This window comes from Mustela erminea, chromosome 2, assembly GCF_009829155.1.
Source record: "Mustela erminea isolate mMusErm1 chromosome 2, mMusErm1.Pri, whole genome shotgun sequence".
NCBI lineage: Eukaryota > Metazoa > Chordata > Mammalia > Carnivora > Mustelidae > Mustela > Mustela erminea.
This window is the reverse complement of record NC_045615.1, coordinates 44,525,901-44,551,177: the sequence shown is the minus strand read 5'-3', so window position 1 is coordinate 44,551,177 and position 25,277 is coordinate 44,525,901. Positions and strand designations below refer to the sequence as shown.

General features: G+C 36.7%; 1 pseudogene; it reads left to right on the top strand.

Annotated features, from left to right (window-relative positions):
* The first annotated feature begins 5,590 nt into the window (after positions 1 to 5,590).
* LOC116585430 lies at positions 5,591 to 5,683 on the top strand (annotated as a pseudogene).
* Positions 5,684 to 25,277: the final 19,594 nt, after the last annotated feature.

Genomic DNA, 25,277 nt, shown 5'->3' with positions numbered 1-25,277 from the left:
AGCATATTTAATTATAAAACAAATTCCTAGCAAATAAAGTTGGGAGAAAAAAAGAATAATTAAATCTAGAAATTTCAGCTTCCATAACAGAATAGAAAACCCAGAAATAGACCTACAGCTATACAGCCACCTAATCTTTAACAGAGCAGGAAAGAATATCCAATGGAAAAAAAGTCTCTTCAACAAATGGCACTGGGAAAATTGGACAGCCACATGCAGAAGAATGAAACTGGAACACTTTCTTACACCACACACAAAAATAAATTCAAAATGGATGAAAGACCTAAATGTGAGATAGGAAACCATCAAAATCATAGGAAAATACAGGCAGCAACTCTTTGACCTCAGCCACAGTAACTTCTTACTAGACACATCACCAGAGGTAAGAGAAACAACAGCCAAAATAACTCTTGGGACTTCATCAAGATAAAAGACTTCTGCACAGAAAAGGAAACAAACAATAAAACTAAAATACAGCCAATGGGACAGAAGAAGATATTTGCAAATCATATTATCTGATAAAGGGTTAGTATCCAAAATCTATAAAGAACTTACCAAACTCAACACCCAAAAAACAAATAATCCAATTTAAAAATGGACAGGGGCACCTGAGTTGCTCAGCGGGTTAAAACCTCTGCCTTCGGCTCAGGTCATGGTCCCAGGGTCCTGGGATCGAGCCCCGCATCAGGCTCCCTGCTCAGCGGGGAGCCTGCTTCCCTTCCTCTCTCTCTGCCTGCCTCTGCGTACTTGTGATCTCTGTCAAACAAATTTAAAAAATCTTTAAAAATGGGCAGAAGACATGAATAGACATTTTTCCAAAGAAGACATCCAGATAACAGACACATGAAAAGATGCTTGACATCACGCATCATCAGGGAAATACAAATCAAAACTACAATGAGATGTCACCTCACACCAGTCAGAATGGCTAAAATTAACAACACAGAAAACAACAGATGTTGGCAAGGATATGGAGAAAGGGGAACCTTCTTAACACTGCTGGTGGGAATGCAAAATGGGCAGCCACTCTGGGAAACAGTATGGAGGTTCCTCCAAAAGTTCAAAATAGAGCTACCCTATGACCTAGCAATCGCACTACTAGATATTTACCCAAATTATACAAAAATACAGATTCAAAGGGGCACACCAACACAATGTTTATAACAGCATTATCATTATCAACGACAGCCAAACTATGGAAAGAGCCCAAGTGTCTATTGACAGATGAATGGATAAAGAAGAAATAGGGTATATGTAATGGAATATTACAAAAAGAATTAAATTTTTCTATTTGCAAAGATGTGGATGGAGCTAGAGGCTATTACTCTAAGCAAAATAAGTCAATCAGAGAAAGATAAATACCATTTTATTTCATTCATATGTGGAATTTAAGAAACAAAGCAGATGAACATGGGGGGGAGAAAAAAAAGAGGTAGACAAACCATAAGAGACCCTTAAAAATAGAGAACAGAGGGCTGATGGCAGGAAGTGGGTGGAGGATTGGCTATGTAGATGATGGATATTAAGGAGGGCACCTGTTACAATGAGCACCAGTGTTGTATATAAATGATGTAGCACTGAATTCTACTCCTAAAACCAATATTGTGCTGTATGTTAACTAAGTAGAATTTAAATAAAAATTTGAAAAGAAACATAAATAAATAAATAAACAATCATGCTGGAATTTTAAAAAGTTTAATCTTTCATAAAAAAACAAAATAGCAGTAAATCTGATTAGCCTTTATCTGAGGTTTCTCACTGGGAAAAGTTTATATTTGTAAGCTATATGTAAGAAAAGGTTATATTTGTAAGATATTTAAAGATAACTCATATACCAAAATATTTAACTCCATTACATTCTCATGATAATAACTTTAATCCAAAATATATGTGAAATTATTAAAGAAAAACTGTCAAAGATACATCTTTAAAATTTTTTTAAAAATCAAAAAACAAAAAAACAAAATAGAGGATCATAGCGGAAGAGAGGAAAAAATAAAACAAGACAAAACCAGAGAGGGAGATAAACCATATGAGACTCTTAATCTTGGGAGACAAACTGAGGGTTGTTGGGGGAGAGGGGTTTGGGGGGATGGGTTAACTGGGTGATGGACATTGAGGAGGGACCTTGATGTAATTAGCACTGGGTATTATATAAGACTGATGAATCACAGACCTCTACCTCTGAAACTAATAGTACACTATATGTTAATAAAATGAATTTAAATTTTAAAAATGTTTTAAAAATAAAATTACATTAAAATGTAAAATAGTTCACTAATAAAAATAACAAAAATAACAAAATTTTTAAAAAGTCTTTCATTCAATGGTGTCTGTATGTTCCATAGTGTCTTATGGAACATAATAAGCAACCTAATGGAATCTCATGCAAACACAACTCTTATGGTTTTTATGTTTATTGATCTGTATGTCTTTCTATGTGTATCTGTGTGTGTGTCTACCTGGACGTTTCCACAATAGATGTTCTCTTTCACATCAAACTTAGAGAAAAAAGTAACAAATGTAAGCAAACATTAATTATAATTTAAAGGCATGATAAAAAATCAGAATTTTCCTTTAAAAACTAAAAATTACTCAGTAAATGATGTTGGAAAAACTAATCCAACTATTAAAAAAGAGGAACATTGACTTTATACCATGTACAAAAATGGGCTCAAAATTAATCAAAGAACTAAAAGTAGGAAATGAAATCATAAAACTCTGAGAAAAAAAACAGAGAGGAAAACTTCATAGCACTGGATTTGACAATGATTTTTTGGAGATGACACCAAAAGCACAGTAACAAAGGAAAAAATAAGTAAATGGATTTCATCAAAATCGTAAATTTTTGTGCATCAACACAGTAAGAAGACAGCCCACAGAATTAAGAAAACATATGCAAATCAGGTATTTGTTAAGGGATTAACATCCAGAAAAATGAAGAATTCCTCCAATTCAAAACCAAAAAACAGCTCAATTCAAAAATGGGCAAAGGACTTAAATAAAGACATTTTTCCAAAGAAGATATACCATATGAGTAGCAATAAGCACATGAAAAAGTGTTCAACAGCATGTCAACAGTTTTGCAAACCAAAACCAAAATGACGTATGACTTTACATCCATTAGGATAGTTATTAGCCAAAACAAAACAAAACAAAACAAACGAACAAACAAAAAAACAACAGAAAATAATAAGTGTTGACAAGGATGTGCAGAAATTGGAAGCTTGCGCATTGCTAATGAGAAGGTAAAATGGTGCAGTCACTGTGGAAAATGATGTGATCGTTCCTCAAAAAATTAAAAATAGAACTACCATATAATCCAGAAACTCCCTTCTAGATATATACCCAAAGGAACCAAAAGCAGGTTAAATAAATATTTGTACACCCATATTCATAACAGAATTATTCAAAATAGCCAAAAGGTGAAAACAACCCCAGCGTCCATCATTAGATGAATGCATACATACAATATGGTATCGTCAGCCTTTAAAAGAAAGAAAATTCCGACACATGCTACAATGTGGATGAACCTGGAGGACATCATGCTAAGTGAAATAAGCCAGTCATAGCAGAATAAATATTATATGATTACACTTGTATGAGGTGCCTAGAGTAGTCAGATTTATAGAGACAAATTAGAATGGTGGTTGGAGGGATGAGAGGTGGGGGTTCAAGGGGGAGCGGGGAGGGAGGAATGGGGAGTATAGAGTTTCAGTCGGGGAAGATGAAAACCTTCTGGAAATGGATGGTGAAAATACCAATGTGAATATACTTAACGCCACAGAATCATACACTTAAACATGTACGGTTAAAATGATAAACTTTATGTTATGAATATTTAACCGCAATTTTTAAAAAATTAAAAAATGTTTACCCCTAGCAAAATCCTATCTGCAGTATTTTTAAGTCATGGATTTTCATTTCTGCTTTCATAGCTGAGATCACTAGGGCTATGACAAGGGACAAATCTATTCCTCTATCCCCATGCACATAAACTCTGCAAACTATGAAACCGTGCAATCTGAAAAACTGTTTAAAATAAAGGACGCTTACCTCTGCAGTCCCAGGATACATTCTCCCATGGTCCTTCAAAGTTTTAAAACCTTGCACACTATTCACCACCTCTCTCCATACATCCTGTTGTCATCTTTTCCCCCAAATGGAACAATTTCCATCTGTACCAGCTGAAGAACTTTCCTTCTCCTAAGAAATTGCATGATCGGCACTTGCAGCCTTTCTCCTCACTTTGATGTCCTGCAGATTCAAACAGGCCTGGAACTGAAGAAGCTGGGCGTAGCTTGTGGCAATTACCTCATAACCTCACTTTCACCATGTTTGGCCTTTAGCTCTTCTGGCAAACTCCGAGCCATCTTCTGAATTTACTTGAAGTTAAAGAACATTTAACTTTCATGCTGATCCTCTAGCTTCACAATCAAAAGTTTCTGAGGTCCCTGGATGGCTCAGTCAGTTAAGCGTCTGCCCTAGGCTCAGGTCATGATCCAGGGGTCCTGGGATCCAGCCCCATGTCGGGCTCCCTGCTCGGCGGGAAGCCTGCTTCTCCCTCTGCCCTTCACCCCGCTCATGCGCATGTGTGCTCACGTGCGCTCTCTCTAAAGTTTTCAGTTCTGGCAAACACTGTTCCTATTATCGCTGGAGTGGGCCCAGCCCTTTTCACAAATAGATGATCACTTCTCACTCTTAATGATTGCTTCCTGTAAGGACCTATTTAGCCAGAGCGATTCCATCTGGTTAAACAGTGATTTTGTTGTTTATGCAGTAAAACTTAAACAGACCCTGCCCCCGCTCAGGGAACTTACTTAAAAGCAAGTCCCAGAAACCAGTCCCAGGTCACAAAGCCCAAACACAAGGGCAGGTCAGGCCTGGTGGAGACATCCAATCAGTGGGGCAGGCATACTGTCTCCCTAGCTACCAAGGAGTGTGGGCCCTGCCTTTTGGGTGCCAATTCTGACCAAGGTGATAGACTAGTTCAAATAGCTACTATGCGGTGAACTGTAGTTCAATTGGCCACCCGTGTGTGACCTAGCATGACTGTGCAGCTTTCTCTGTGTGTTACAATCTCATTGGCCACCTGTGTGTGGCCAGGCTCAACCACATGGTCTTTGCCCTATAAAAGTTAGTCTGGGAGTCTGGGAGTCACTCACTCTCTCTGTAAGAGGCGGCCCCCAACAGTCAGTTTGATTCTAGATGCTTGGCGCGAAATAAAGCTTTGCTTGACCTTCGCTTTGTATCAGTCTCACTCCTTTGATCAGAGACCCATTATTGGGGGACCTAACACTTCCCCTGTGAAATGATTGATTCTATATACTGTATTTACATGAAATGGTTACCTTTTATCTTTTTTTTTTTTTCCACTTCGATCTTTACCACTTATCCCTGTTCTTAACAAGTACTTACACAGCCAATAAGACAAACTTAAATGTCATTAAATGCCAACCGGGTCCAGGCATTTAAAATGAATAGGCTATATGTAAAAAAGATTGCTGCAGTTTTATAGCAAAACCTTCAGGGACATGTTCACCTGAAAGGACACAAATGGAATAAAAGGAAAAATAAAAACACTGAGTTAGTGCTCACTTTGGCAGCCCATATAGTAAAATTGGAATTAGCCTGGTCCCTGCGTAAGGATGACACGCAAATTTGTGAAGCATTCCATATTTAAAAAAAAAAAAAAGTTTGCTGTCCAAGAGCCACCAATTAACAATCAATATCTTACAGGAAACCGTAAAAAACTGCCAAAACTAAAATGACTATGGACCAGTAGTAAAACTATTTGTTGATGGTGAGCAGAATGCAAACAGTTTGCTCTGCAACATAGTTCTGTTCATAACTACGGAAGCTGTAAATGGACTATGAATAAAAAATCATTGCAATAACATTACCACCACAAGGGAACAGGTTAAAAAAAAACAAAAACAAAAAGAAAAGCTTGGTAACTACAGAAAGGTGGTCAAAATGTTGTAGGCCAGCATATTTTTTTTTATAATTCTTAGGCCAATTTTATTCTAAACTGGATAATATATTTGTCTGGGAACATATTTTCAAGGTCTTTGACTTTCATATTATCAGACAAGAGAGGAAAGCAAAAAGTGCCTCACTTAAGAGCTTGGATTTCTTAGAGACTTACATTATATACAACATTAATGAGGAATTTATATATTGCATTTGCAAGCACCCACTAAATTGAAATCCTTCACACTGCTTTGCAGGTTAAAACTGCAGAATCTCCTTTCTAAATGGAGAATATAATTAAAACTGGGTTAACACTTCCCTGTAGTTAAGAGGCATTCCATGCTGATGCACTAATAAGATGAAACCGATGAATTGATACAAAAAAAAAAAAAACTTTCCAGACTGTGTTTAAATGCAAATTTGCCATCTGCCTTGCAGCCTTTGTTGAGCAATAGGTTGAATACACTGAGAAAACCTTGTTGAAAAAGATGCGTAAGGCGATCTTCTAAATGAGGAAGCTGTGCAGCGAAAGTGGGTGTTGCAGGAAGGTCAGCTTTGGAACAGAGAGTTTGGAAAGGTAATTCTCAGTTAAATCTGCTGATGCTTGTTTTGTGGCTTTTATTTGCATGTGTGCTTATTTTTTTTCTCTTTTTTTCATTCAATAACACGTAAATTGTGTGAGATTTGTATAATATCTGTTACCTACTCTCAAATCCCAAATGATCAGCTTTTCCCTCTTATGAAATTTCCATGCTCCCTAAACTGAGAGTTTGCAGCACAATTGGAATTCAAGGAATATGCCTAAAATTTTCCAATAAATAAATGTTCAACAATCCAGGAACAGGTGGAAGTAGTAAGGACTATCTCCAATTTTTTTAATGATTCAATTTTTGGAAAAGGTAAAGAAGTGCCAGGGTACTAATGAATATTCCACAAAACTGAGGGTCTCATTGTAAACCATAATCTGTCACATATGCATTTTTACTATAATATCATTTACCACACTTATATCAAAAATGCAAAAAAAAAGAATTAAGTGAGAATGTGTCATAGATTTAATTCTTCTTATTATTTTTTAATATCAGGATTATGACCTTAATTTGAAACATGCTCATTTGTCAAGTATAGATTGAACCCCATGAAAATGAAGGTTTCTACACAGTATGATATCAGAGTGATATCAGAAAAGCCACACGGAATCACTAACCTACATATCTTGCATAACACCTGAAATTCCCATGTTGCCATCAACCCCTGGGTTTATTTTTGCTTCCCAGAGGGAACCTGTAAAATACAATAATACAGAATTGTAGCAAGGCTTGTGTATACATCCTCTTTGATCATAGCATCTAGCTGCCGTTTTGGATAGTGAAGAAAGCACCCTGGCGAGAAGGGCGTGGGGCAGGTAGCTTTTGAGGATGGGAGTATGGGTGCAAAAACTGAAACCACCCAGAGCCTGAGCATATCACATGACCACAAGCTGACACAGTGAGACAGGAGCCCTGACAAAGCTTAAAAACCTTACAATTTTGCCCTTCTTGCATAGAGCTATCAAAGAAGGATTACTATAGCACACAACCTCCTCCTCCCACCATTAATAAGCACGATTTTTAGGACAAGTTTGTGGGTGTTTTTATTAAAGTCTCTATATGTAAGAGAAAGAACGAATCATTACATTCACCCACTCACGTTGCAGTCTTGAAAACTCAAAACACCCTTCAGTCATGTCCAAGCTGAGCAAAAACATAGCCGTGTTAATATAAGAAATTTGAAACCAAATGAATATCACCTTTAAGAATTTGGGTTTCTTACTTGTTTTGTTAGAAATGACCTTATTAGACCCAGAAATGCTAATTTAGCAGTATAAATACGCACAATCCAATGATACATTTTTCTTTAACTTTTTTTGGGGGGAGCCTTAAATATTGATTGCTGAACATAGAGGGTAATCATTTGTTTTATGACATAAGGGACACTACTACCCCATGTAGCGATTAAATATGGATCTTCTGCTGTTTTTCTGGCAGCAGAGACAAATGTGTACAAAGTTACACATAACACTCTCAGCTGAACTCTCCTTTAGCCAACAGTCTGTATTTACAATACCATCCAAGCAATTGAGGAGAAGAGAAACAGTGTGTGATTACATACCCTGGGGACACAAAATCAATACCCTGTATTTATTTACCAGTGTCAGTCAGCACTAAGAGAAGCTGTGGCTATTTGTGCGGCCTTCTCCAACTGTCATAGTTGAAGCAAATAATACTTCTTTTAAAAGATTTTATTTATTTGAGAGAGCTAGAGAACGAGTAGGGGGAGGGAGAGGGAGAAGCAGACTCCCCACTGAACAGGAGCCCAACGTGGGGCCCGATTCCAGGACCCCAGGATCATGACCTGAACTGAAGGCAGATGCTTAACCCACTGAGTCATCCAGGCTCCCCGAAACAAACAATACTTATATTAAAGATGGACAAGACTAAGAAGTGAAATCTTCTAAACTTACCAAAAAAAGGACCGAGATAATGAATTAATGACGAACTATGAAGGGTAATGCTATGTTAGTTTTGAAGCTCCTTCTTCAACACAAATGGATTGTTTTTTATTAAAAGACATAAAACATATTGTATTGTTAGATTTGTTTTATTTAAGTATAGCAGCTGTCCATTTTTATCTCCTTGTCAAGTACACAAGTGAAAGGAACTTGGGCAAAACCAACAGAGCCATCTATCTACCTTACCTGTCTATCTAGAAACATAGGATTTCTGTTCCTTGTGTGGGTATTTAACCACAGTGGAAAGCAGCACAGGAGTCTCTGACCATGGTTTATCATGTACTAGCAAACATTAAAAGTCAGGGCATGAAATCCCCTGGCTAAAATGTTCATGTAATTTAATTACCAAAGATAAAAAGATTTTTTTAAAGATACCAAAGATAAAAATGAATCACTCAGGAACTTAAACATCATCTATCAATCCAGTTCAGACATGTTTTTCATCTCACCTATTTACAAAATGATTTAGACCTTCTAAAGAAAAATATTTGAAAATACCTTTTCAGCAAAACTAGTTTCAAAAAATACTTTTTTTTTTTTTTTAGTTCCAAGAAAAGGAAAGGGTCATTCTATGGGAATGAGAGGAAAAAACTCTTAAGTCAAAGGCAGGGCTCCAGAAGGCCTTCACACATACAATATTATTTTTTCACATTCATTGAACTTAGTTCAGATAGCACTCCTACTGAAGCAGATGGGAGCTGAGTGTCCCAGGAAAATGTCAGGTCTCCTGGTTTTAGATGGAGAACAAAATATCTCTAGTGCTTCTCCTTTTCCCTCAAGGTCTTCTGATTTTGTGGATTTTAAGAATTAACTATTCTAACCCATCAGAAGCATCTCTTGGAAGAGCAATATGCTTTTTGATGTCTAATATCCACATCCTCAACACAGAAAGCTTCTTATAGAATCAGTGTTCTTACTAAACAAGGCGTACATGACCCTCAGCATCGGCAAGGCATTTTACATAAGACATAGCGAAGAGAACAGAAACAATGTCTAGAAAATAAATCACCCGTCTTTTCCAAAGTTAGATATTTTCCTTTATGACCCTTTTATTTATCTTTTCTATCTGTGAGATGTTCATTTAATTCCAGGGTAGTATCAAGAAACAACCAGAAGAGGACCAAGGGTCAAAGAATAGAGACCCAAAAATAGAAACACACAAATACAACCAACGAATTTTTTAAAAAGATGCAAAAGAAATTCAATGGAGGACATGTGCTCTTTTAACAAATGCTGCTACAGCATTTGGATGTCCGTGCATATGGACTGTGGTTCCTTGGTAATCTCTTGCGTCTCTGCCTTTACCGTAATGTAACATCGTTATAACCTGGCATTTCTCCTTTTATTCATTTCTGATATTGGTGATTTTTGTTGCCTTTCCTTTATTTTTGTCCGTCCTGCTACATTTGTACAAATTTTATTGAATTAACTTTTATTTTCATTCATTTTCTCTATTGCTTTTCCATTTTTAATTTCAATCATTTCTGCTTTTATTTTTTTTTCTTCTTGCTTTGGGTTTATTTGCTCTTATTTTCCAGGTTCTTGATAGGAGATATTAAATTATTGATCTGGACTTTTCCCCTTTTCTAACATCTGCTTTTAGTGCTATAAATTGCCCTTTTAACACTGCTTTAAAAAATTTTGATATGCTGTGTTTTCATTTTCATTCACTTCAGTGTACTTTTTCTACCTCCTTTGAGGTCTTCCTCTGTGACCCATGGATTATTTAGAAGTATGTTATTTAGTTTCCAAGGGTTTGGAGATTTTCCTAATATCTTTCCATTTGGTTTTATTTTGGTTAGAGAATACACTCTGCATGATTTCAATTATTTTAAATTTGTTGAAGTTTGTTTTATGACCAAGTTATTGTCTATCTTAGTGAATGTTCCATGGGCACTTGAAAAAAATGTATATTCTGCTGTTCCTGAATGAAATGTTCTATCAGTGTCAATTAGATCCTCTTAGGTGATACTGTTGTTGAGTTCTATAGCTCTGATGACTTTCTGTCCCATCTTCTCTATCAACTATTGCAAGACAGGGTCTTGAAGTCACCACTCACAATGGTGAATTTGTCTATTTCTCCTTTCAATTCTATCAGTTTTTAACTCTAATTTGCAGCTCTATTGTTTGCTACATCTTTCAAGTGGATAGACTCTCAGTTTCTAATAATTTTCTTTGTTCTAAGGTCTATTCTAACTGATACTAATATAGTTATTCCTGTTCTCCTTTGATTAATATTTTTCATGATGTATCTTTTCTTTCTTTTACTTTCAGCCTTTCTATGTCATATATACGAAGTGTTTATTCCTATATCATAAATTTGAAGTGAAACAGCACACACATTTGTAATTTTAACCCATTTTAACTAATGTCTCTTTTAACTGGTATAGTTACCATAATTTACCATAATGACTGAAATCTTAGGGATTTGGTCTACCATTTTATTTTTTTGTTGACTGTTCTCCCTGGTTTAAATTCTATGTTCACTTCTTCATAAAGTTCCATTGGTTATTTCAATTTTTTTTTAATTCTATTTTGATTTTTCCATAGTGTTTTTGAGTGTATATTTTTATATATGTTTTTACTGGTTTCCTCTAGATACTTTTATTTATGCATAGCTTATCACAGTCTACTGGTGTTATCATTATCTGTTTAAGTAAAGTATAGAAATATTATCCACATTTGCATTCCTTTGTTGCCCCTCATAATTATTTTAAGTATTTCTTCTACATATAATCAGAATCATATCAGTGTTATAACTTTTGCTTCAATCATAAACATAATTTAGAAAAGACAAAAGGACAGTCTATTGTACTTAACAATGTTCTTGCTCATCATGTGCTTTTATTCCTGTATGATCTTCTATGGTTCCTTATTTCATCCTTTCCTTTCTCTTCAGAGAACTTTTTTTTTTTAAGATTTTATTTATTTATTTGACAGAGAGATAGAGAGAGATCACAAGTAGGAAGAGAGGCAGGCAGAGTGAGAGGGGGAAGCAGGCTCCCTGCTGACAGTGAGCCCAATGCGGGGCTCGATCCCAGGACCCTGGGATCACAACCTGAGCCAAGGGCAGAGGCTTAACCCACTGAGACACCCAGGTGCACTTCAGAGAACTTCTTTAAGCCATTCTTTTGTTGTCCCCTCCATTCTGATGTTGAACCCATCCACTGAGTTTTGTTTTGTTTTGATCGGTTATCGTATTTTTCAATCCTAAAATTTCCACTTGGTTCTTTATATCTTCTATTTTTTATTTATTTTTTTTTTTTGGTGGCTAAGGTTTTCTGTATTTTTCATTAGTTTCAGATTTGTTTATAATTGCTTGTTAAAATATTCTATCATAGTAACTTTGTCGGACAATTCAACAACTCTGTCATCTCAGTATTAATATCTGTTGATTGTCTTCTTTCATTTACTTTGAGATCTTCTTGGCTTTTAATATGCTGAGAGTGGGTTTTTTTTTTAATTAAAACTTGAGTATTTTAATAATGTTACAAAACTCTGAATCTTATTTAAACTTTCCGCTTTAGCTTGGCAAGGGGGTGGGGAGTGGGAGGTGAGGAGATATTGCCTTATTATTGCCAGGTGGAGGCACACATCCATGTGCCTCACTCATCATTAACTGACATTAAGGGGGAGGAGGAAGGCTCCTCATTACTGCTAGGCAGAGGGGGAGTTCCAGCATCCCATATGGTCTACCTTAGCACTGCAATAGAGGTGACCTCATTACTTCTGGGCAATGATGAAAGTCCTGACTTCACTAGTCCTCCTCTGATATGGCCTCAGAAGGAAAGAGAGGGACACTTACTTGCTGTCAGATGGGAGTGGAAGTCCAGCCTCCCCACACAGGGTCTGTATTATTTTTTAAAACCAATGTTGCATTCATTGTCATCCAAGTTCACTGGGGTTTTTTTAAGGTTAATATTTATTGCTTGAAAATTGAAGCATGTATGAAAAGGATCAGGTCTACACAATGTCATAATTAAATTTTGAAGAAGTCATGTATGAGTATCATGTGATTTTTTTTTCCTTCATAAAAAAACATCAATAGCTCCCATTTCTTATGGGAAGAACAATTTCAGCAATGGCATGCAACCTCTTCTACAGTCTGGCCCCAAATACCACTGCAGTCTCATACCCTTCTATTCTTCTACATATTCTCTACATAGTCTCAAGAACATTTATTAAAATTATTCAGAGTATTATTTTCCTTACTATATTTCTTATGATCTCCAATGCCCTCAATTATAAGGCACTGCATTATTTTCTATAAACGAAGAAAGAAAAATGCTGGCCATTACATTTGTACAATACTGTGAATTTTAAGATTCAACTCAACTTCAGATGTATTAAATATGAAAAACCAGGCCTAAAAATTAATGAAATGTGATAATCATTGAGTATATACCAAGAAAAAAAAAACCCAATTTCTAATACATCTAAGGTATGAAGTTAAGAAGAATATACAACACTGTGATCTGAACGTACTGCAACATCTACCTGCCATATTTCATTCCCTGTCCTCATTTTAGAGGGAACACTATTTTGAATTTTAAAAGTCACTGCCTGCCTTTCTTATCATTTTACCATACATGTTTGTACTCTAAGCAATATGTCACTTATTTTAGCACATTTTAAGCTTTTACACAAATGTGTTCTTTCATCTTTCTGAAATGTACATTTTGTACTCAGGATAACCTTCCTGACATTTATCCAGACTGGCATTGTAACTCCTTCATTTTTATTGCCATAGTATTCTACTATGTACAGTTGACCCTTGAACAACACAGATTTGAACTGTATGGGTCCAGTTAAACACAGATTTTTTCAATAAATACATGTACAGTACTATAAATGTATTTTCCTCCCTTATGGTTGTCTTATAACATTTTCTTTTCTCTATTTTACTTTCTCGTAAGAATACAGTACGTAATACATATAGCATAAAAAATATATGTTAATCTACCATTCATGTTACCAGTTAAGTCTTCCAGTCAACAACAGGCTCTTAGTAGCTAAGTGTTGAGGAAGTAAAAAATTTCAACTGTGTGGGAGGTTAGAGAACCTAACCCACCCACCCGCCCCCCTTGTTCAAGGGTCAGCTGTACATTTACTACAAAGTTTCTGTCTCTCCTACTGTTCCTGCTGATAACAAACACTTAGGTGTTTGCTTTGTGTGTATGTGCTGTTACAAAGATGCTGCCATGAACATCCTTTTCCTTGTCTCCCTGGGCACATGTTCAAGAGTAATTCCAGGGAATAGACCCAGGAGTGAAACTGTCGTGTCTGAACAAGTGTTGAACCAATGCGATTTTATAAGACAGTAAGTAGAAAGCTCTTTTCCAAAGTTTTATAACTATGTACATGTAAGCATGTCAATATTCCAGCTACGCCCTTGAGTTCCAGCGATCACTGTTCACTTAGTTTTAAGGGATTTAATTTCCCATTCTGTCAAAAACAATAGTTCATCAATGCTCCAGCCATCTCTTCAAAAATCTGTAACATGGAGGGCGCCTGGGTGGCTCAGTGGGTTAAAGCCTCTGCCTTCGGCTCAGGTCATGATCCCAGGGTTCTGGGATCAAGGCCCGCATCGGGCTCTCTGCTCAGCTGGGAGCCTGCTTCCTCCTCTCTCTCTGCCTGCTTCTCTGCCTACGTGTGATCTCTGTCTGTTAAATAAATAAATAAAAATCTTTTAAAAAAAAAAAAAATCTGTAACATGGAACTTAAAGGTGGAGATTTTGGAGCCAGACTGTTCAAGAATGCAATGAAGATTCGATCAGTTAGTACATATAATGTGTTTAGACTGGTACCTTGGAAATAATAAGCACAAAATAATTATTAGGTATCACTGTTGTTGGTGTTGTTATATTTAATTATTTACAGAGCCCTGAACACACTTAGACCTGTAGTCTCGTGTATTGGTGTATTGTACACATTGCTTTCTTAGGCTGGCATGTCTTTTCCTCCATCCTCCATCCAAACGTCAGACTTCAAGAGCAATTCAGTAAATCACACTTAGATTCATACAAAGTTGATGAACCTCATGAGGGCTCCCACCACCTCTGACATATGACCTAGTGCACTGCCTGACAATCGTTTATTTATTTCCTGTCTCCCTTCCCGCAGTTTCAGTTTTATTGCAGGCATAACTTTTTGTGTTTATTCCTTATATCCTGGTCTTTAGTAGCCCCTTGGTAAATGTTTGATAAATAAATGAATAGACAAATGAATAACTATTAACAACTGCAACATCAGTAGGACCTGCCTACAGACATTTGTTTAGTTTTGCTAAATACACTGGAATAAATTCAACTGGGATAGAAAGAGTTAAAATATACATTCCACCTGTTCTCCTAACAGAATCTTATTAAAGGAATTCTATGGGGTTTTTTTCTTTAACATTTCAGGATTGAAGACTCTTTAGATGTGACCTTTTTATCTGTATGCAACCATAATAGCCTTTTCTACAGCCAACTTTGTAAATTAATATTCTCTTTATTTTCTTTTCCGGTAAGAATGTAACCCCATAGCCTAAGAAAATGTCCAGAGCATTGGAGCACAAAGCCATCTTATGAATCTACTTCCTCCTGTTTTAGTCTTTAAGTTGATTATATATATATATATATATATATATATATATATATATATATATATATATATAACAACACTTTGTTTCTTTTTCCTTTAGATTTAGAATAAAGAGATGATTTGTTGCTAGAACATTAATACATACCTGCAAACCTTATGCAAGCAATAAATAAAGTCCACTGCCATTAACAGGACTGCCTTCTGCTACTTCTCCTTTGTCCAGCCTGACTGTGAACAGCTCTAATTCACACAGGATAGCCCCCATTATTAGACAGTTACATTTCATGATGTATCAAGTCTTCTTCCCTAGTGTTGCTAAATAAGGGCTCAGTTTAACATCGGAACTGCACACTTCAAAGCAATCTTTCTCCTAACTGTAACTAAGTCCTTCAACTCTCTTGACTTGACATAGGATTAAACTTTTCTGGTTGACTGGTGCTTAAAATATAACACCCAGAATTGAACACGGTACTTTAGATGTGACCTGAAAAGTTTACAATGGATTCTCATTTATACATCTATTTATTTTACAAACGTGTACGCCATCTTTGTTTTATTGTATATCTGCATTAATACACCTTAAGAATACATTTGGGAGGTATCCAGGTCACACTATTAACAAACTTCAGGTTTTTCCATACAAATTTGTTTTTATTAAATTTCATCTCCAATTTTGTACCCTTGTTGCCATTTAAAATTCCTATTACTGAATCTAACAGAATTGTTACTTCATTTACATTTGAGTCACCTGAATATTTGTTGACACAGAATTTTTTAAGGGAATGTCTGACAGATAATTTCATTTGTGTGTTCAGAGTTTACCATAATGTCTGGTAACAACAGGTGTTCAATATAAATTGAATGAATTAATTCTTAAAAGAATGTATATTCTTTAGTACTAAAGCCATAAAAACAAAGTTCATCCACTTTCCTTAAATATCTTTATTTTTTCCCTATTTCTCTGTCTCATAAAATGACATAGCCCTATTTAAGATCATTCAAATTTTAAACCTTGGAGTCATTTAGGATTGTGACTTTTTTTTTCACTGCTAACATCCAATCATTCATTCACTAACTCCTCACACAGTGTCGATTGCATCACTCCTGCCCTTTCTATTCTAACGAGTGATGCTATTTCAGTCCTTCATTAAGAAGAGTGACATTAATAGCTTTTATTGCTAATGAGACACTTGTCTCATGATATTATATAATCCTCATTATGAATTATGTCTTGACTTACTGAAAGTACGCTATTTGCCGAGTATTCCCTTTTCCAGACAAACTATCACATCAGCAAGTATATTTGCTCAAACATCTGCACTTAGCAGGAAACACACACGCCATCACAACAGTGAACTGCTGACCATCTACTGATAGTCTTCTATGTTCAGGGAAGAAGTCAAGAGAATTGCATATAAATACACAAAATGTTTATGCTTGTTTACGTACACACCAAATGTTACATCCATTCCACATTCATTAACTGAGAACAAATTGGGCCAGGCTCGATGCTATTTGCAAAGATGAACAAGACACAATTCTTGCCCTCAAATTCATAGTCTTGCAAGATGGATAGATATGGGAGAGAAAAAAAAAAAACCCAAATATCCAACATTAGGTACCAAAGGTGGTAGAAATAGGTACAAAGCATAGAAATTATTGTACAGTTTCTGGGACCTTTGGGAATAACATTTTAGAAAAAGTATAGGAATGCAACTAATATTCATCATGTTCCTCTTCCATGTCAGGCTTTCTGCTATAAATTTGTTCAAATTGTTTTATACATATAGGAAATGTATGAATAAGCAATGCTAAAATTTTCTTGGCAAATAAGAAAATAATGCTAACGCCTTTCTGCAAGAAAACCTGCAAATACAGAATCAATGACTTCCAGTCAAGATGAAACAGCAAGATATACCACCCCTGCTCTAAATACATAGCAATGATGGATAAAATACGGAAAGATAATGCTAAAGAGACAGAACGAAAACAAGATAAATATCTGGAGTCCCTAGAAAGCATGGCCTTGAGCGAAGACTTACTACTTCATTAGATAGTACAATCCCAGGGAGCAAAAATGAAGGAAAAAAGGAATGAGACAGGGAAGAAAGTAAAACCAGTTCAAGGTACTAAGAATGACTGATTATCTCCTAAGACTGTCTTCTGAGACGTTATATGAAAGACTTTCTGACCCATGGAAGAAAGGCATACTTTATCAACAGGCTCCCATCTCCCATTGGTTAAAGCTTCGCTACACAAATCTATAACTCTCCTCCAAACTCCCTCATACACACACACACACACACACACACACACACACACACTTGCAGGTTGTACATGCGTGGGGCCATAGCATCCCGTGCCAGCTCCAATCAGGATGAAGACGCTAGAGATGACAGACAGGATGATGAGTGTTATTTAGTCACACCTGCATGAAGGTTGTTTGATTCTTCCAAAGAGAGCTGGCCAATGCAGCAGTGTCTGTGGCTAAAAAGAATGGCTGAAAGTCCCAAAGAGAAGTTATAACAGGAGGACTGGAAGTGTCTATGCCTAACAGGTGTCTGATTATAATTTCTATAGGCTTGAAATGTGAAATCACGAGCAGAACTAAAGTCATGGTCTACAGAGCTTGGACCTCAGCAGATCGTGACCTCCATCATACATGACAATGATTATCACAAAATACAGGATGGTGGTTATCCTCAGAGAAAGAGAGAAAGAAGGGAAACAGGATTAGAAGTTAGCAGAGATTCAACGGTTACCATCCTGTTTTGATCTTCACAAGAGTTTTAGGGGAAAATGGCAAAATACTGAAATTGTGTAAAACTGACTGCTGGGGACAGGGATAATTGCTATATTCTCTTAACTTTTTATATATTTGAAGGATAGCAAAATTAATAAAATTCAAGAAACTAAAATACATGTAATCATTAAACTGGTACTGATCATCTTAACAATACTAATTATTGGGGTACCTGAGTGGCTCAGTGGGTTAAGCCTCTACCTTCAGTTCAGGTCATGGTCTCAGAGTCCCTGCATCAGACTCTCTGCTTAGCGGGGAGCCTGTTTCCCCCTCTCCCTCTGCCTGCCTCTCTGCCTACTTGTGATCTCTCTCTCTCTCCCTCTCTGTCAAATAAATAAATAAATAAATAAATAAATAAATAAATAAATATCTTTAAAAAAATACGAATTATTTCCATTTGGAATGTATTGTAAGCATTTGAGTCCTAAAAGTGATGTGTTTTAGTTGAAGATATTGCCAAAAAAAGGAATCAGACTATCTTGCTGTAGTACATTTCAAGCTTGAGTCAGTCTTTAAGACGTCACTAAAAGTTTGAGAGACTCATGGCTGGTTTAGTCCAAAAAGCGTGTGACTCTTGATCTCAGGATCAAGATTGTGGGTGTAGCGATTACCAAATAAATAAATTAACCTTTAAAAGGTAGGGGGGAGTGGGCACCTGGGTGGCTCAGTGGGTTAAGCATCTGCCTTCAGCTCAGGTCATGATCTCAGGGTCCTCCGATCGAGTCCCGCATCAGGCTCTCTGCTTGGCAGGGAGACTGCTTCCCCCTCTCTCTCTCTCTCTCTCTGCCTACTTGTGGTCTCTGTCTGTCAAGTAAATAAATAAAATCTTTTAAAAAAGGGGGGGGTGGGCCTTTGAAAGGGTGTCTTGTCTAGATCCTAGTGCCCTGCCCTTCCATTTTTACCTAAATTGTATGTAGTTTGTCCTATTTATTCATGCATTTATTAGTACAGAAATGAAATGAGAACCCAGAACAACTCCAAGTCTCTGCATTAATATTTATAAACGAAAGACTGCATCTTCATTCATATCTCTCCAAGAGGGCTTTGATGTCATTCCATTCAGAAACAGAAGTACAGGTATGCAAAAGCCCCTCCAATCTTATACTTCTTCACTTCCATGCTGTACTCTAAATCTGTGGAGACCCATTTTTTCCCTTCTCCCTCAACTATACACTTCAAAAACAAGTTGTCAGCTTTGCTTACCAAGTAAAGAGCAAAGAAATGTTTGAACATCGCTGCTGTGCAGAACTCATGGTGTAGTGACCATTTAATCTGTCCCATCTTCTTTGGACAGCCCAAATCAGATTATCTTTCTCAGTAGAATACCCATCACACTTCCCCTAGCTTCGGACAAATCTATCCCACTGATCTCTTCAGGCTTTCTCTGCTAATCGTTGACCAGGTCTGAGGCAGGATTACTTTAAGTCTCTTTGACAACCCAGGAAAACCAGAACTGTCAATACAATTAGGACTTCTTCCTACGTTTTCTAGAAACGTTTCCTGCCCTCGGAGACTGGATGCGAGGGAGCAAGCAAAGCAGGAGAGCAGAACGGAGAATGGGGAATGGGCACCGTAAAGGAAAAAGTCTGAGTCCCACTGCAGTGACTTTCAACTGTTTTGGCAAAAGCAGTAGGGCTCTGTCACACCTGGATTATTTGGCACTAAGAGGAGGGCATTTTTCAACAATCCTCTACTTTCTACAACAAAATTAGTTTTGGTAATAGTCATGAAATAGAATGAGTAACAGCCAGAAAAGACACAAAGACAGCCAACTTTTCTTTTTATTCAATTTTGTGAATATAGGGGCGCCTGGGTGGCTCAGTGGGTTAAAGCCTCTGCCTTCGGCTCAGGTCATGATCCCAGGGTCCTGGGATCAAACCCCGCATTGAGCTCTCTGCTCAGCGGGGAGCCTGCTTCCTCCTCTCTCTCTGCCTGCTTCTCTGCCTGCTTGTGATCTGTCAAATAAATAAATAAAATCTTTAAAAAAAATTTTTGTGAATATATAATCATGTCTGTTTAAGTGAATGTTCATAAAACTAAAATGTCTACACCTACTAAATCACACTGATGCAATGTTGTATTTCCTTGATTCGTTCTTCAGTTTTAAAGCAATTTACAAATATAAAAAGAGAGCAAATTTCAATTTTGAAGACATTATTTGAATTCAATAAAATCTTTCATGTAAGAACTAAAATTTGCCATTGACAAACAAAAATACCCCATCTCTCAGTCTGCACTATTTTAGTGTTTATACTTTATTTGCAAATAAAAACTCCAAATTGTCACAAAGAATTACAAAGTTTAAATAATTCAAGTTTCAGTTCGTTATCTTTACACTGGCTGTGCCATCATTGTTTCTTTACAATCTATTACTTAAATGCTGGAATATGTATTCTCGCAGGGGCTGGAGACAAGCCATGCTCCAAGCAAGTTAGAAAAAAGTCAAACCTTCACAAGGAAACTCTGGAAACAAGGGATGTAGCTAATTTCACATATGTCAGAGGCCAGCTGTGTAAATGGGAATATTCCATGAAGACTACAACACAGAATACAATGCTAGTATTACTAAAGGATAAACATAAAAACATGATAACAAGAAATTCAGGATTTGGACCAAGAAAAAAAATATATTATTTATAAATAAAGAATATATTTATAAATATAAAAAAATAGATATATTTTTAGGCAGGAGTATTTCATCATTGACATTATTTTAGTTGTCAGTGTATGGCGATGATTTTAAAAATCAATTTTCATTTGGTTTTGTTATTGTTGTTAACTTTTCTACAAACCCTTCACCCCCCCTCCCCATTGCCTATTTCCAGATATTCCCACCGTTCCACCTCCATTCTCGGCCCACCACTACAAAGGGGTAGATATTCTGGGTTTGGGCTTTTGTTTTCTCTTGATAACAAGGAAAATTAAAACTGCAATGAAGATCAGACACCAATGGCTACACCTTCATCAATCCATCCTAATCTAACAAGAATAGAGCTTACTGTAGGCAAATATACTGACCAGTTTAGAGTTCTGAATAAACAACCAATATTAATATTAAACATATTATGTTCATTTATTTACATTGTATTTTCCCAAAGTTTTACAATGAACATATTACCTTCTTGATATTCATTTAAGATAAAAATAAGACTATAAATAAAACACCCAATTTGAAGTCCACCCAGCTCAGTCCACACTTTTAAGTCTCTTCTGGTTTCTCTTTCACATTTTGGGAAACATGGTAATGTTCTTTTCCTCATGAAGACAGAAGCTCTTCTCTCTGTCTCTACCTCCAGAATTCCCCCAGAGTTCTAGGGATTTCCAAAAGCCACACTACTGAGTGTAGCCAGGAAACCAGGACTCTGTTATAATTTGTATCATAACTTTTGCCGTTTTTTAAGATTTTATTTATTTGAAATAGAGAGAGAGTGAGAAAGATAGAGAGCATGAGCAGGGACCAGAAGGAGAAGGAGAAGGAGCCCAACTCGAGGTCTCAATCCCAGGACCCTGGGGTCATGACCTGAGCTGAAGGGAGATGCTTAAGTGCCTGAGCCACCCAGGTACCCCATAACTTTTGCTTTAGTAAAAATATGCAGATGTGCTCAAATTAAAGTATGGTAAAAACAGAAATGCGAACACAAATATAAATTAGGTATAGGAAAATCTTGTATAGGATTTCTATCACCCAAAAATAAATAAATAAATAAATAAGCTTGATGGCCTCTGGGAACATTCTTGAACTAGTTAGGGAACCCCTGGAGTAGGTATGAGTGGGACTGGTAGAGAGATGAGGTACTTAGCAGAATGTTCAAAGATACATATGCTTTATATATATCTATTATTTTATGCCACATGGATATCCTTTAAACAGTAGTTTTTAACCTTGGACACACATTGAAATCACCTGGGAGTCTTTAAAAATAATGATGCCTAGGCTCCCTGGAGCGATTCTGATTTCATTGGCTGGAGGTGCAGACTGGCCATAGGAAATGTTAACCATCACCTAATGTGCCCCAAGATTAAGAACCACTGCTCCAGAAAACTGCTTCTCTGTCCTTGGCTTTTAAATGGCTACTAGAAAATTTCTCTTTAGGATAAATTTGGATGAAGCAGGCTGGTGAAAGCAAAGAGACTTAGAAACGTGTCCTGAAGCTGTGTCTGCTTATCAACCTCCTACATTTACTGAAGTTATATTATTTGGAGATGACAAAGGGTATTATTTCAATTGGTGAGAAACAACTCCTGCCACTAACCCTGTAGAGAACTTTGGACTCAAGCAGATCTTGTCTTGAATCATGACTCTGGGTGGCCATTGTGGTGCACTGCTCAAGTCTCCCTGTAGAGAAGCCTTTCGTAAGATGGGAGTTGACTGGAAGCCTCTTGCTGTTCCCCCCGCTGGAGCTCACAGCATCCAAGCTCCCTGTAGGATGCTTCCAGCCAGTGATGGAATACAGCAGGAGTACCAGAGTACTCCTGGAGTACTGGGCCGTTTTCACCCAACGCAGGACTCTTGTAATGGGCATCCTTTGCTCCGGGATTCCCTAATGCACTGACCTGGATGAGACTGTCTCAGAACTCCATGCAATTTGAGGCTTTTCCTACTAAGACCTCTTTCCTTTTCTCTCCTTTCCCAAGTGTCAGACTGGCACTATTGTCTGAAGACTCTCCCGCTCCCTCCCTTTATCCTTCATAGCCATTCTCTCAATAAACCTCTTGCAAATTTAATCTCATCTTTGTGTTCACATATCAGAAAACCTGAACCAACACATGACTCTAATGTCACTCGATACGGAACAGCTAATGACCTTCCATGAGCTTCAGTTTCTTCATCTGTTAAAATGGGGAGTAAAAGGGGCACGTGGGTGGCTCAGTGGGTTAAGTGCCTGATTATTGATTTCTGCTCAGGTCATGATCTCAGGGTTGTGAAATCGAGCCCCATATTGGCTCCACACTGAGTGTAGAGCCTGCTTGAGATTCTCTCTCTCCCTCTCCCTCTGCCTCTCCCCCCACAACCCACACATACACGCATGCATGCTCTCTTTCTCTCAAAAAAAAAAAAAGTATAAACTATAAAAGATATTGTGATGATTGGATGAAATACATTATCAGTGAACAAGGTAGCCAACTGTCTGGAACACAGAAGGAAGTTAATAAACATTAATATCTCTTTTTAGCTCTTATGAATAGGTAGTATATTCCCCTCACATCATTGAACATTTTGTTCTATAATTTATGTTTCATGCAGTATGGTTGTGCATAGGGTCTGACACATGACGAATGGGATAAGGGGTATACAAAAGCAGAGGAGTTTCTAAAAAAAAAAGATAAATATGTGAAGTGATGAATGTGGTAATTAACTAGATGGGAGGAATCCTTTTACAACGTATACATATATAAAATCATCACGACATACGCTTTAAATCTCTTAAAATTGTATTTGTCAATTACACCTTAATAAAGTTAAAGAAAAAAAAGAGGTTTCTAAAGACAAATACAACAGTAAACATCATCGTAAAAGCATATGCCAGAAATGTGACATTAGTCACCTGGTCTGAGACAGAGGCACAAAACAAAAATAGAATCATGGGGAAAATGTTTTTACCTTATGTATATTTCATATGTGTATCTATTAGCTATATATTATATATAGAAGTTTTTGACTGCCAAACAAGGATGCATGACTGCCATCAATCAATATTTCTAAGGCTAAAGACAACTGCAGTTTTCTGTCTGGATTCAAGGTATGTAACTGCAAGAAATTGTTCAAGTCCAGGTAAATCCAAACTGGCCTGCTTCCCACAGAAACTAGCCAGCAGACGTTTTGTAGCAATCTTGCTACAAACTAACAGCACTGTCCAAAAAAGGTTGGGGGGATGGGGAAGAGGATAAATACAGGATTATACTACTTGGCACTCCAAAATATAAATAAAAATGAAAAACTGAATTTTAAATTTCATCAGTTCTGCTGGAACACAACATTTACATTCCTTAAAATGTCCATGCTATGCAAAACTGCACAATAAAAACTACAGGGCTTGTGAAAAAGTGAAGTTAGGGACATAACACTCAGATATTTCATCAGTGACACATTTTTTAAGAAGGTAGGATCCTAATTTAAAAAATGGTAGCACAGTTTTATACATGTGAAATGGTTACAAAATACATAAATACACAATACATACTCTGCTTTACCTTGAAACAGCTCCTTAGTTTGCAGAAGGGTTGCAACTTGTGAGTTGTGAAATGATGGAAGAGGGATTATCTGAAATGGGTCTGAAAATTTCAAACTTAGACATGGGTGGGTATGGCTTATAGTACACCCCGGGGAACAATAGATAGGGGAGGGCTGGGGAGAGGGGTGTTCCTATGAATTCCTGCAGCTGCTAGGTTCACTGGCTACAACTGACTACATTCACCTAGATCTTCTCACAAACAAAACTGAGCAGAAGCAAAGACAAAATGTGTGTTGTGACAAGTTCAAAGTTCTCTAATAAGTCACTTGTGTTAGAACAACTTCGTGTTTTCAAAAGCACTAAAGCAGAAGTTACTGTACTTTGTAAATTCCATAAAGAAGTTTTTTTCATTGAATGGGGTATTTCATTAAGACATTAGACAATGCATCACTGAACTAAACTTTCAAACTAAATGACAAAAAAGCATGTGTTAATTAGTCCTCTGGGTAAAATCTCTACATACTCTAAATACATGTAGAAGGAGGACACAGATTAGCACCTTTTGAATTATTGTTTTATCATTTCTTTTTCTAAGAAGCTATTACTAATCAATTTCCTTATATTATAAAGAAAAAGAAACAAAAGAGGGGGATTAATTCCTTGTAGGTTCCAAAATATATGTGTTTTTTTTCCATCATATCTAGAGTTGATTTTACTAACGTGTTTCTATGGTCAGGTTTTCATGGTCTCATGTGCCGGTGGCTTGCATTTCACCTAAAACTAGGCAAACACCAGCTTCTGGCACCAATTGTTAAGAGAACCAAACTATCTTCTGGTCCCACTTGGCCATTCATTAAATTGGTAATCATAGACTCTTAAGACTTAGATCACTTACTACTTAAGGCTTGTGTGTCTTTAAGAGAGAACAGAACTAGATTTCAAAGTACCTACCAAAATTCTTATGATAGGCACAGTAGACTTCAAATTGCAATCCATTCACGCAGAGTGTAATAGCTAGAATTTTATCTTCATATGGTATTTTTCAAGTTTGCCAAGAGCTTTCACAACTATTACCTCATTTAACTTAATATAATTACATCTCCCCATACCAATGTGCACTGTGAATCATTTTCCTATTCATTCCTTTTTTTTTTTTTTTTCCATTTGTGTTATTTGAAATCTTTCCAACCTA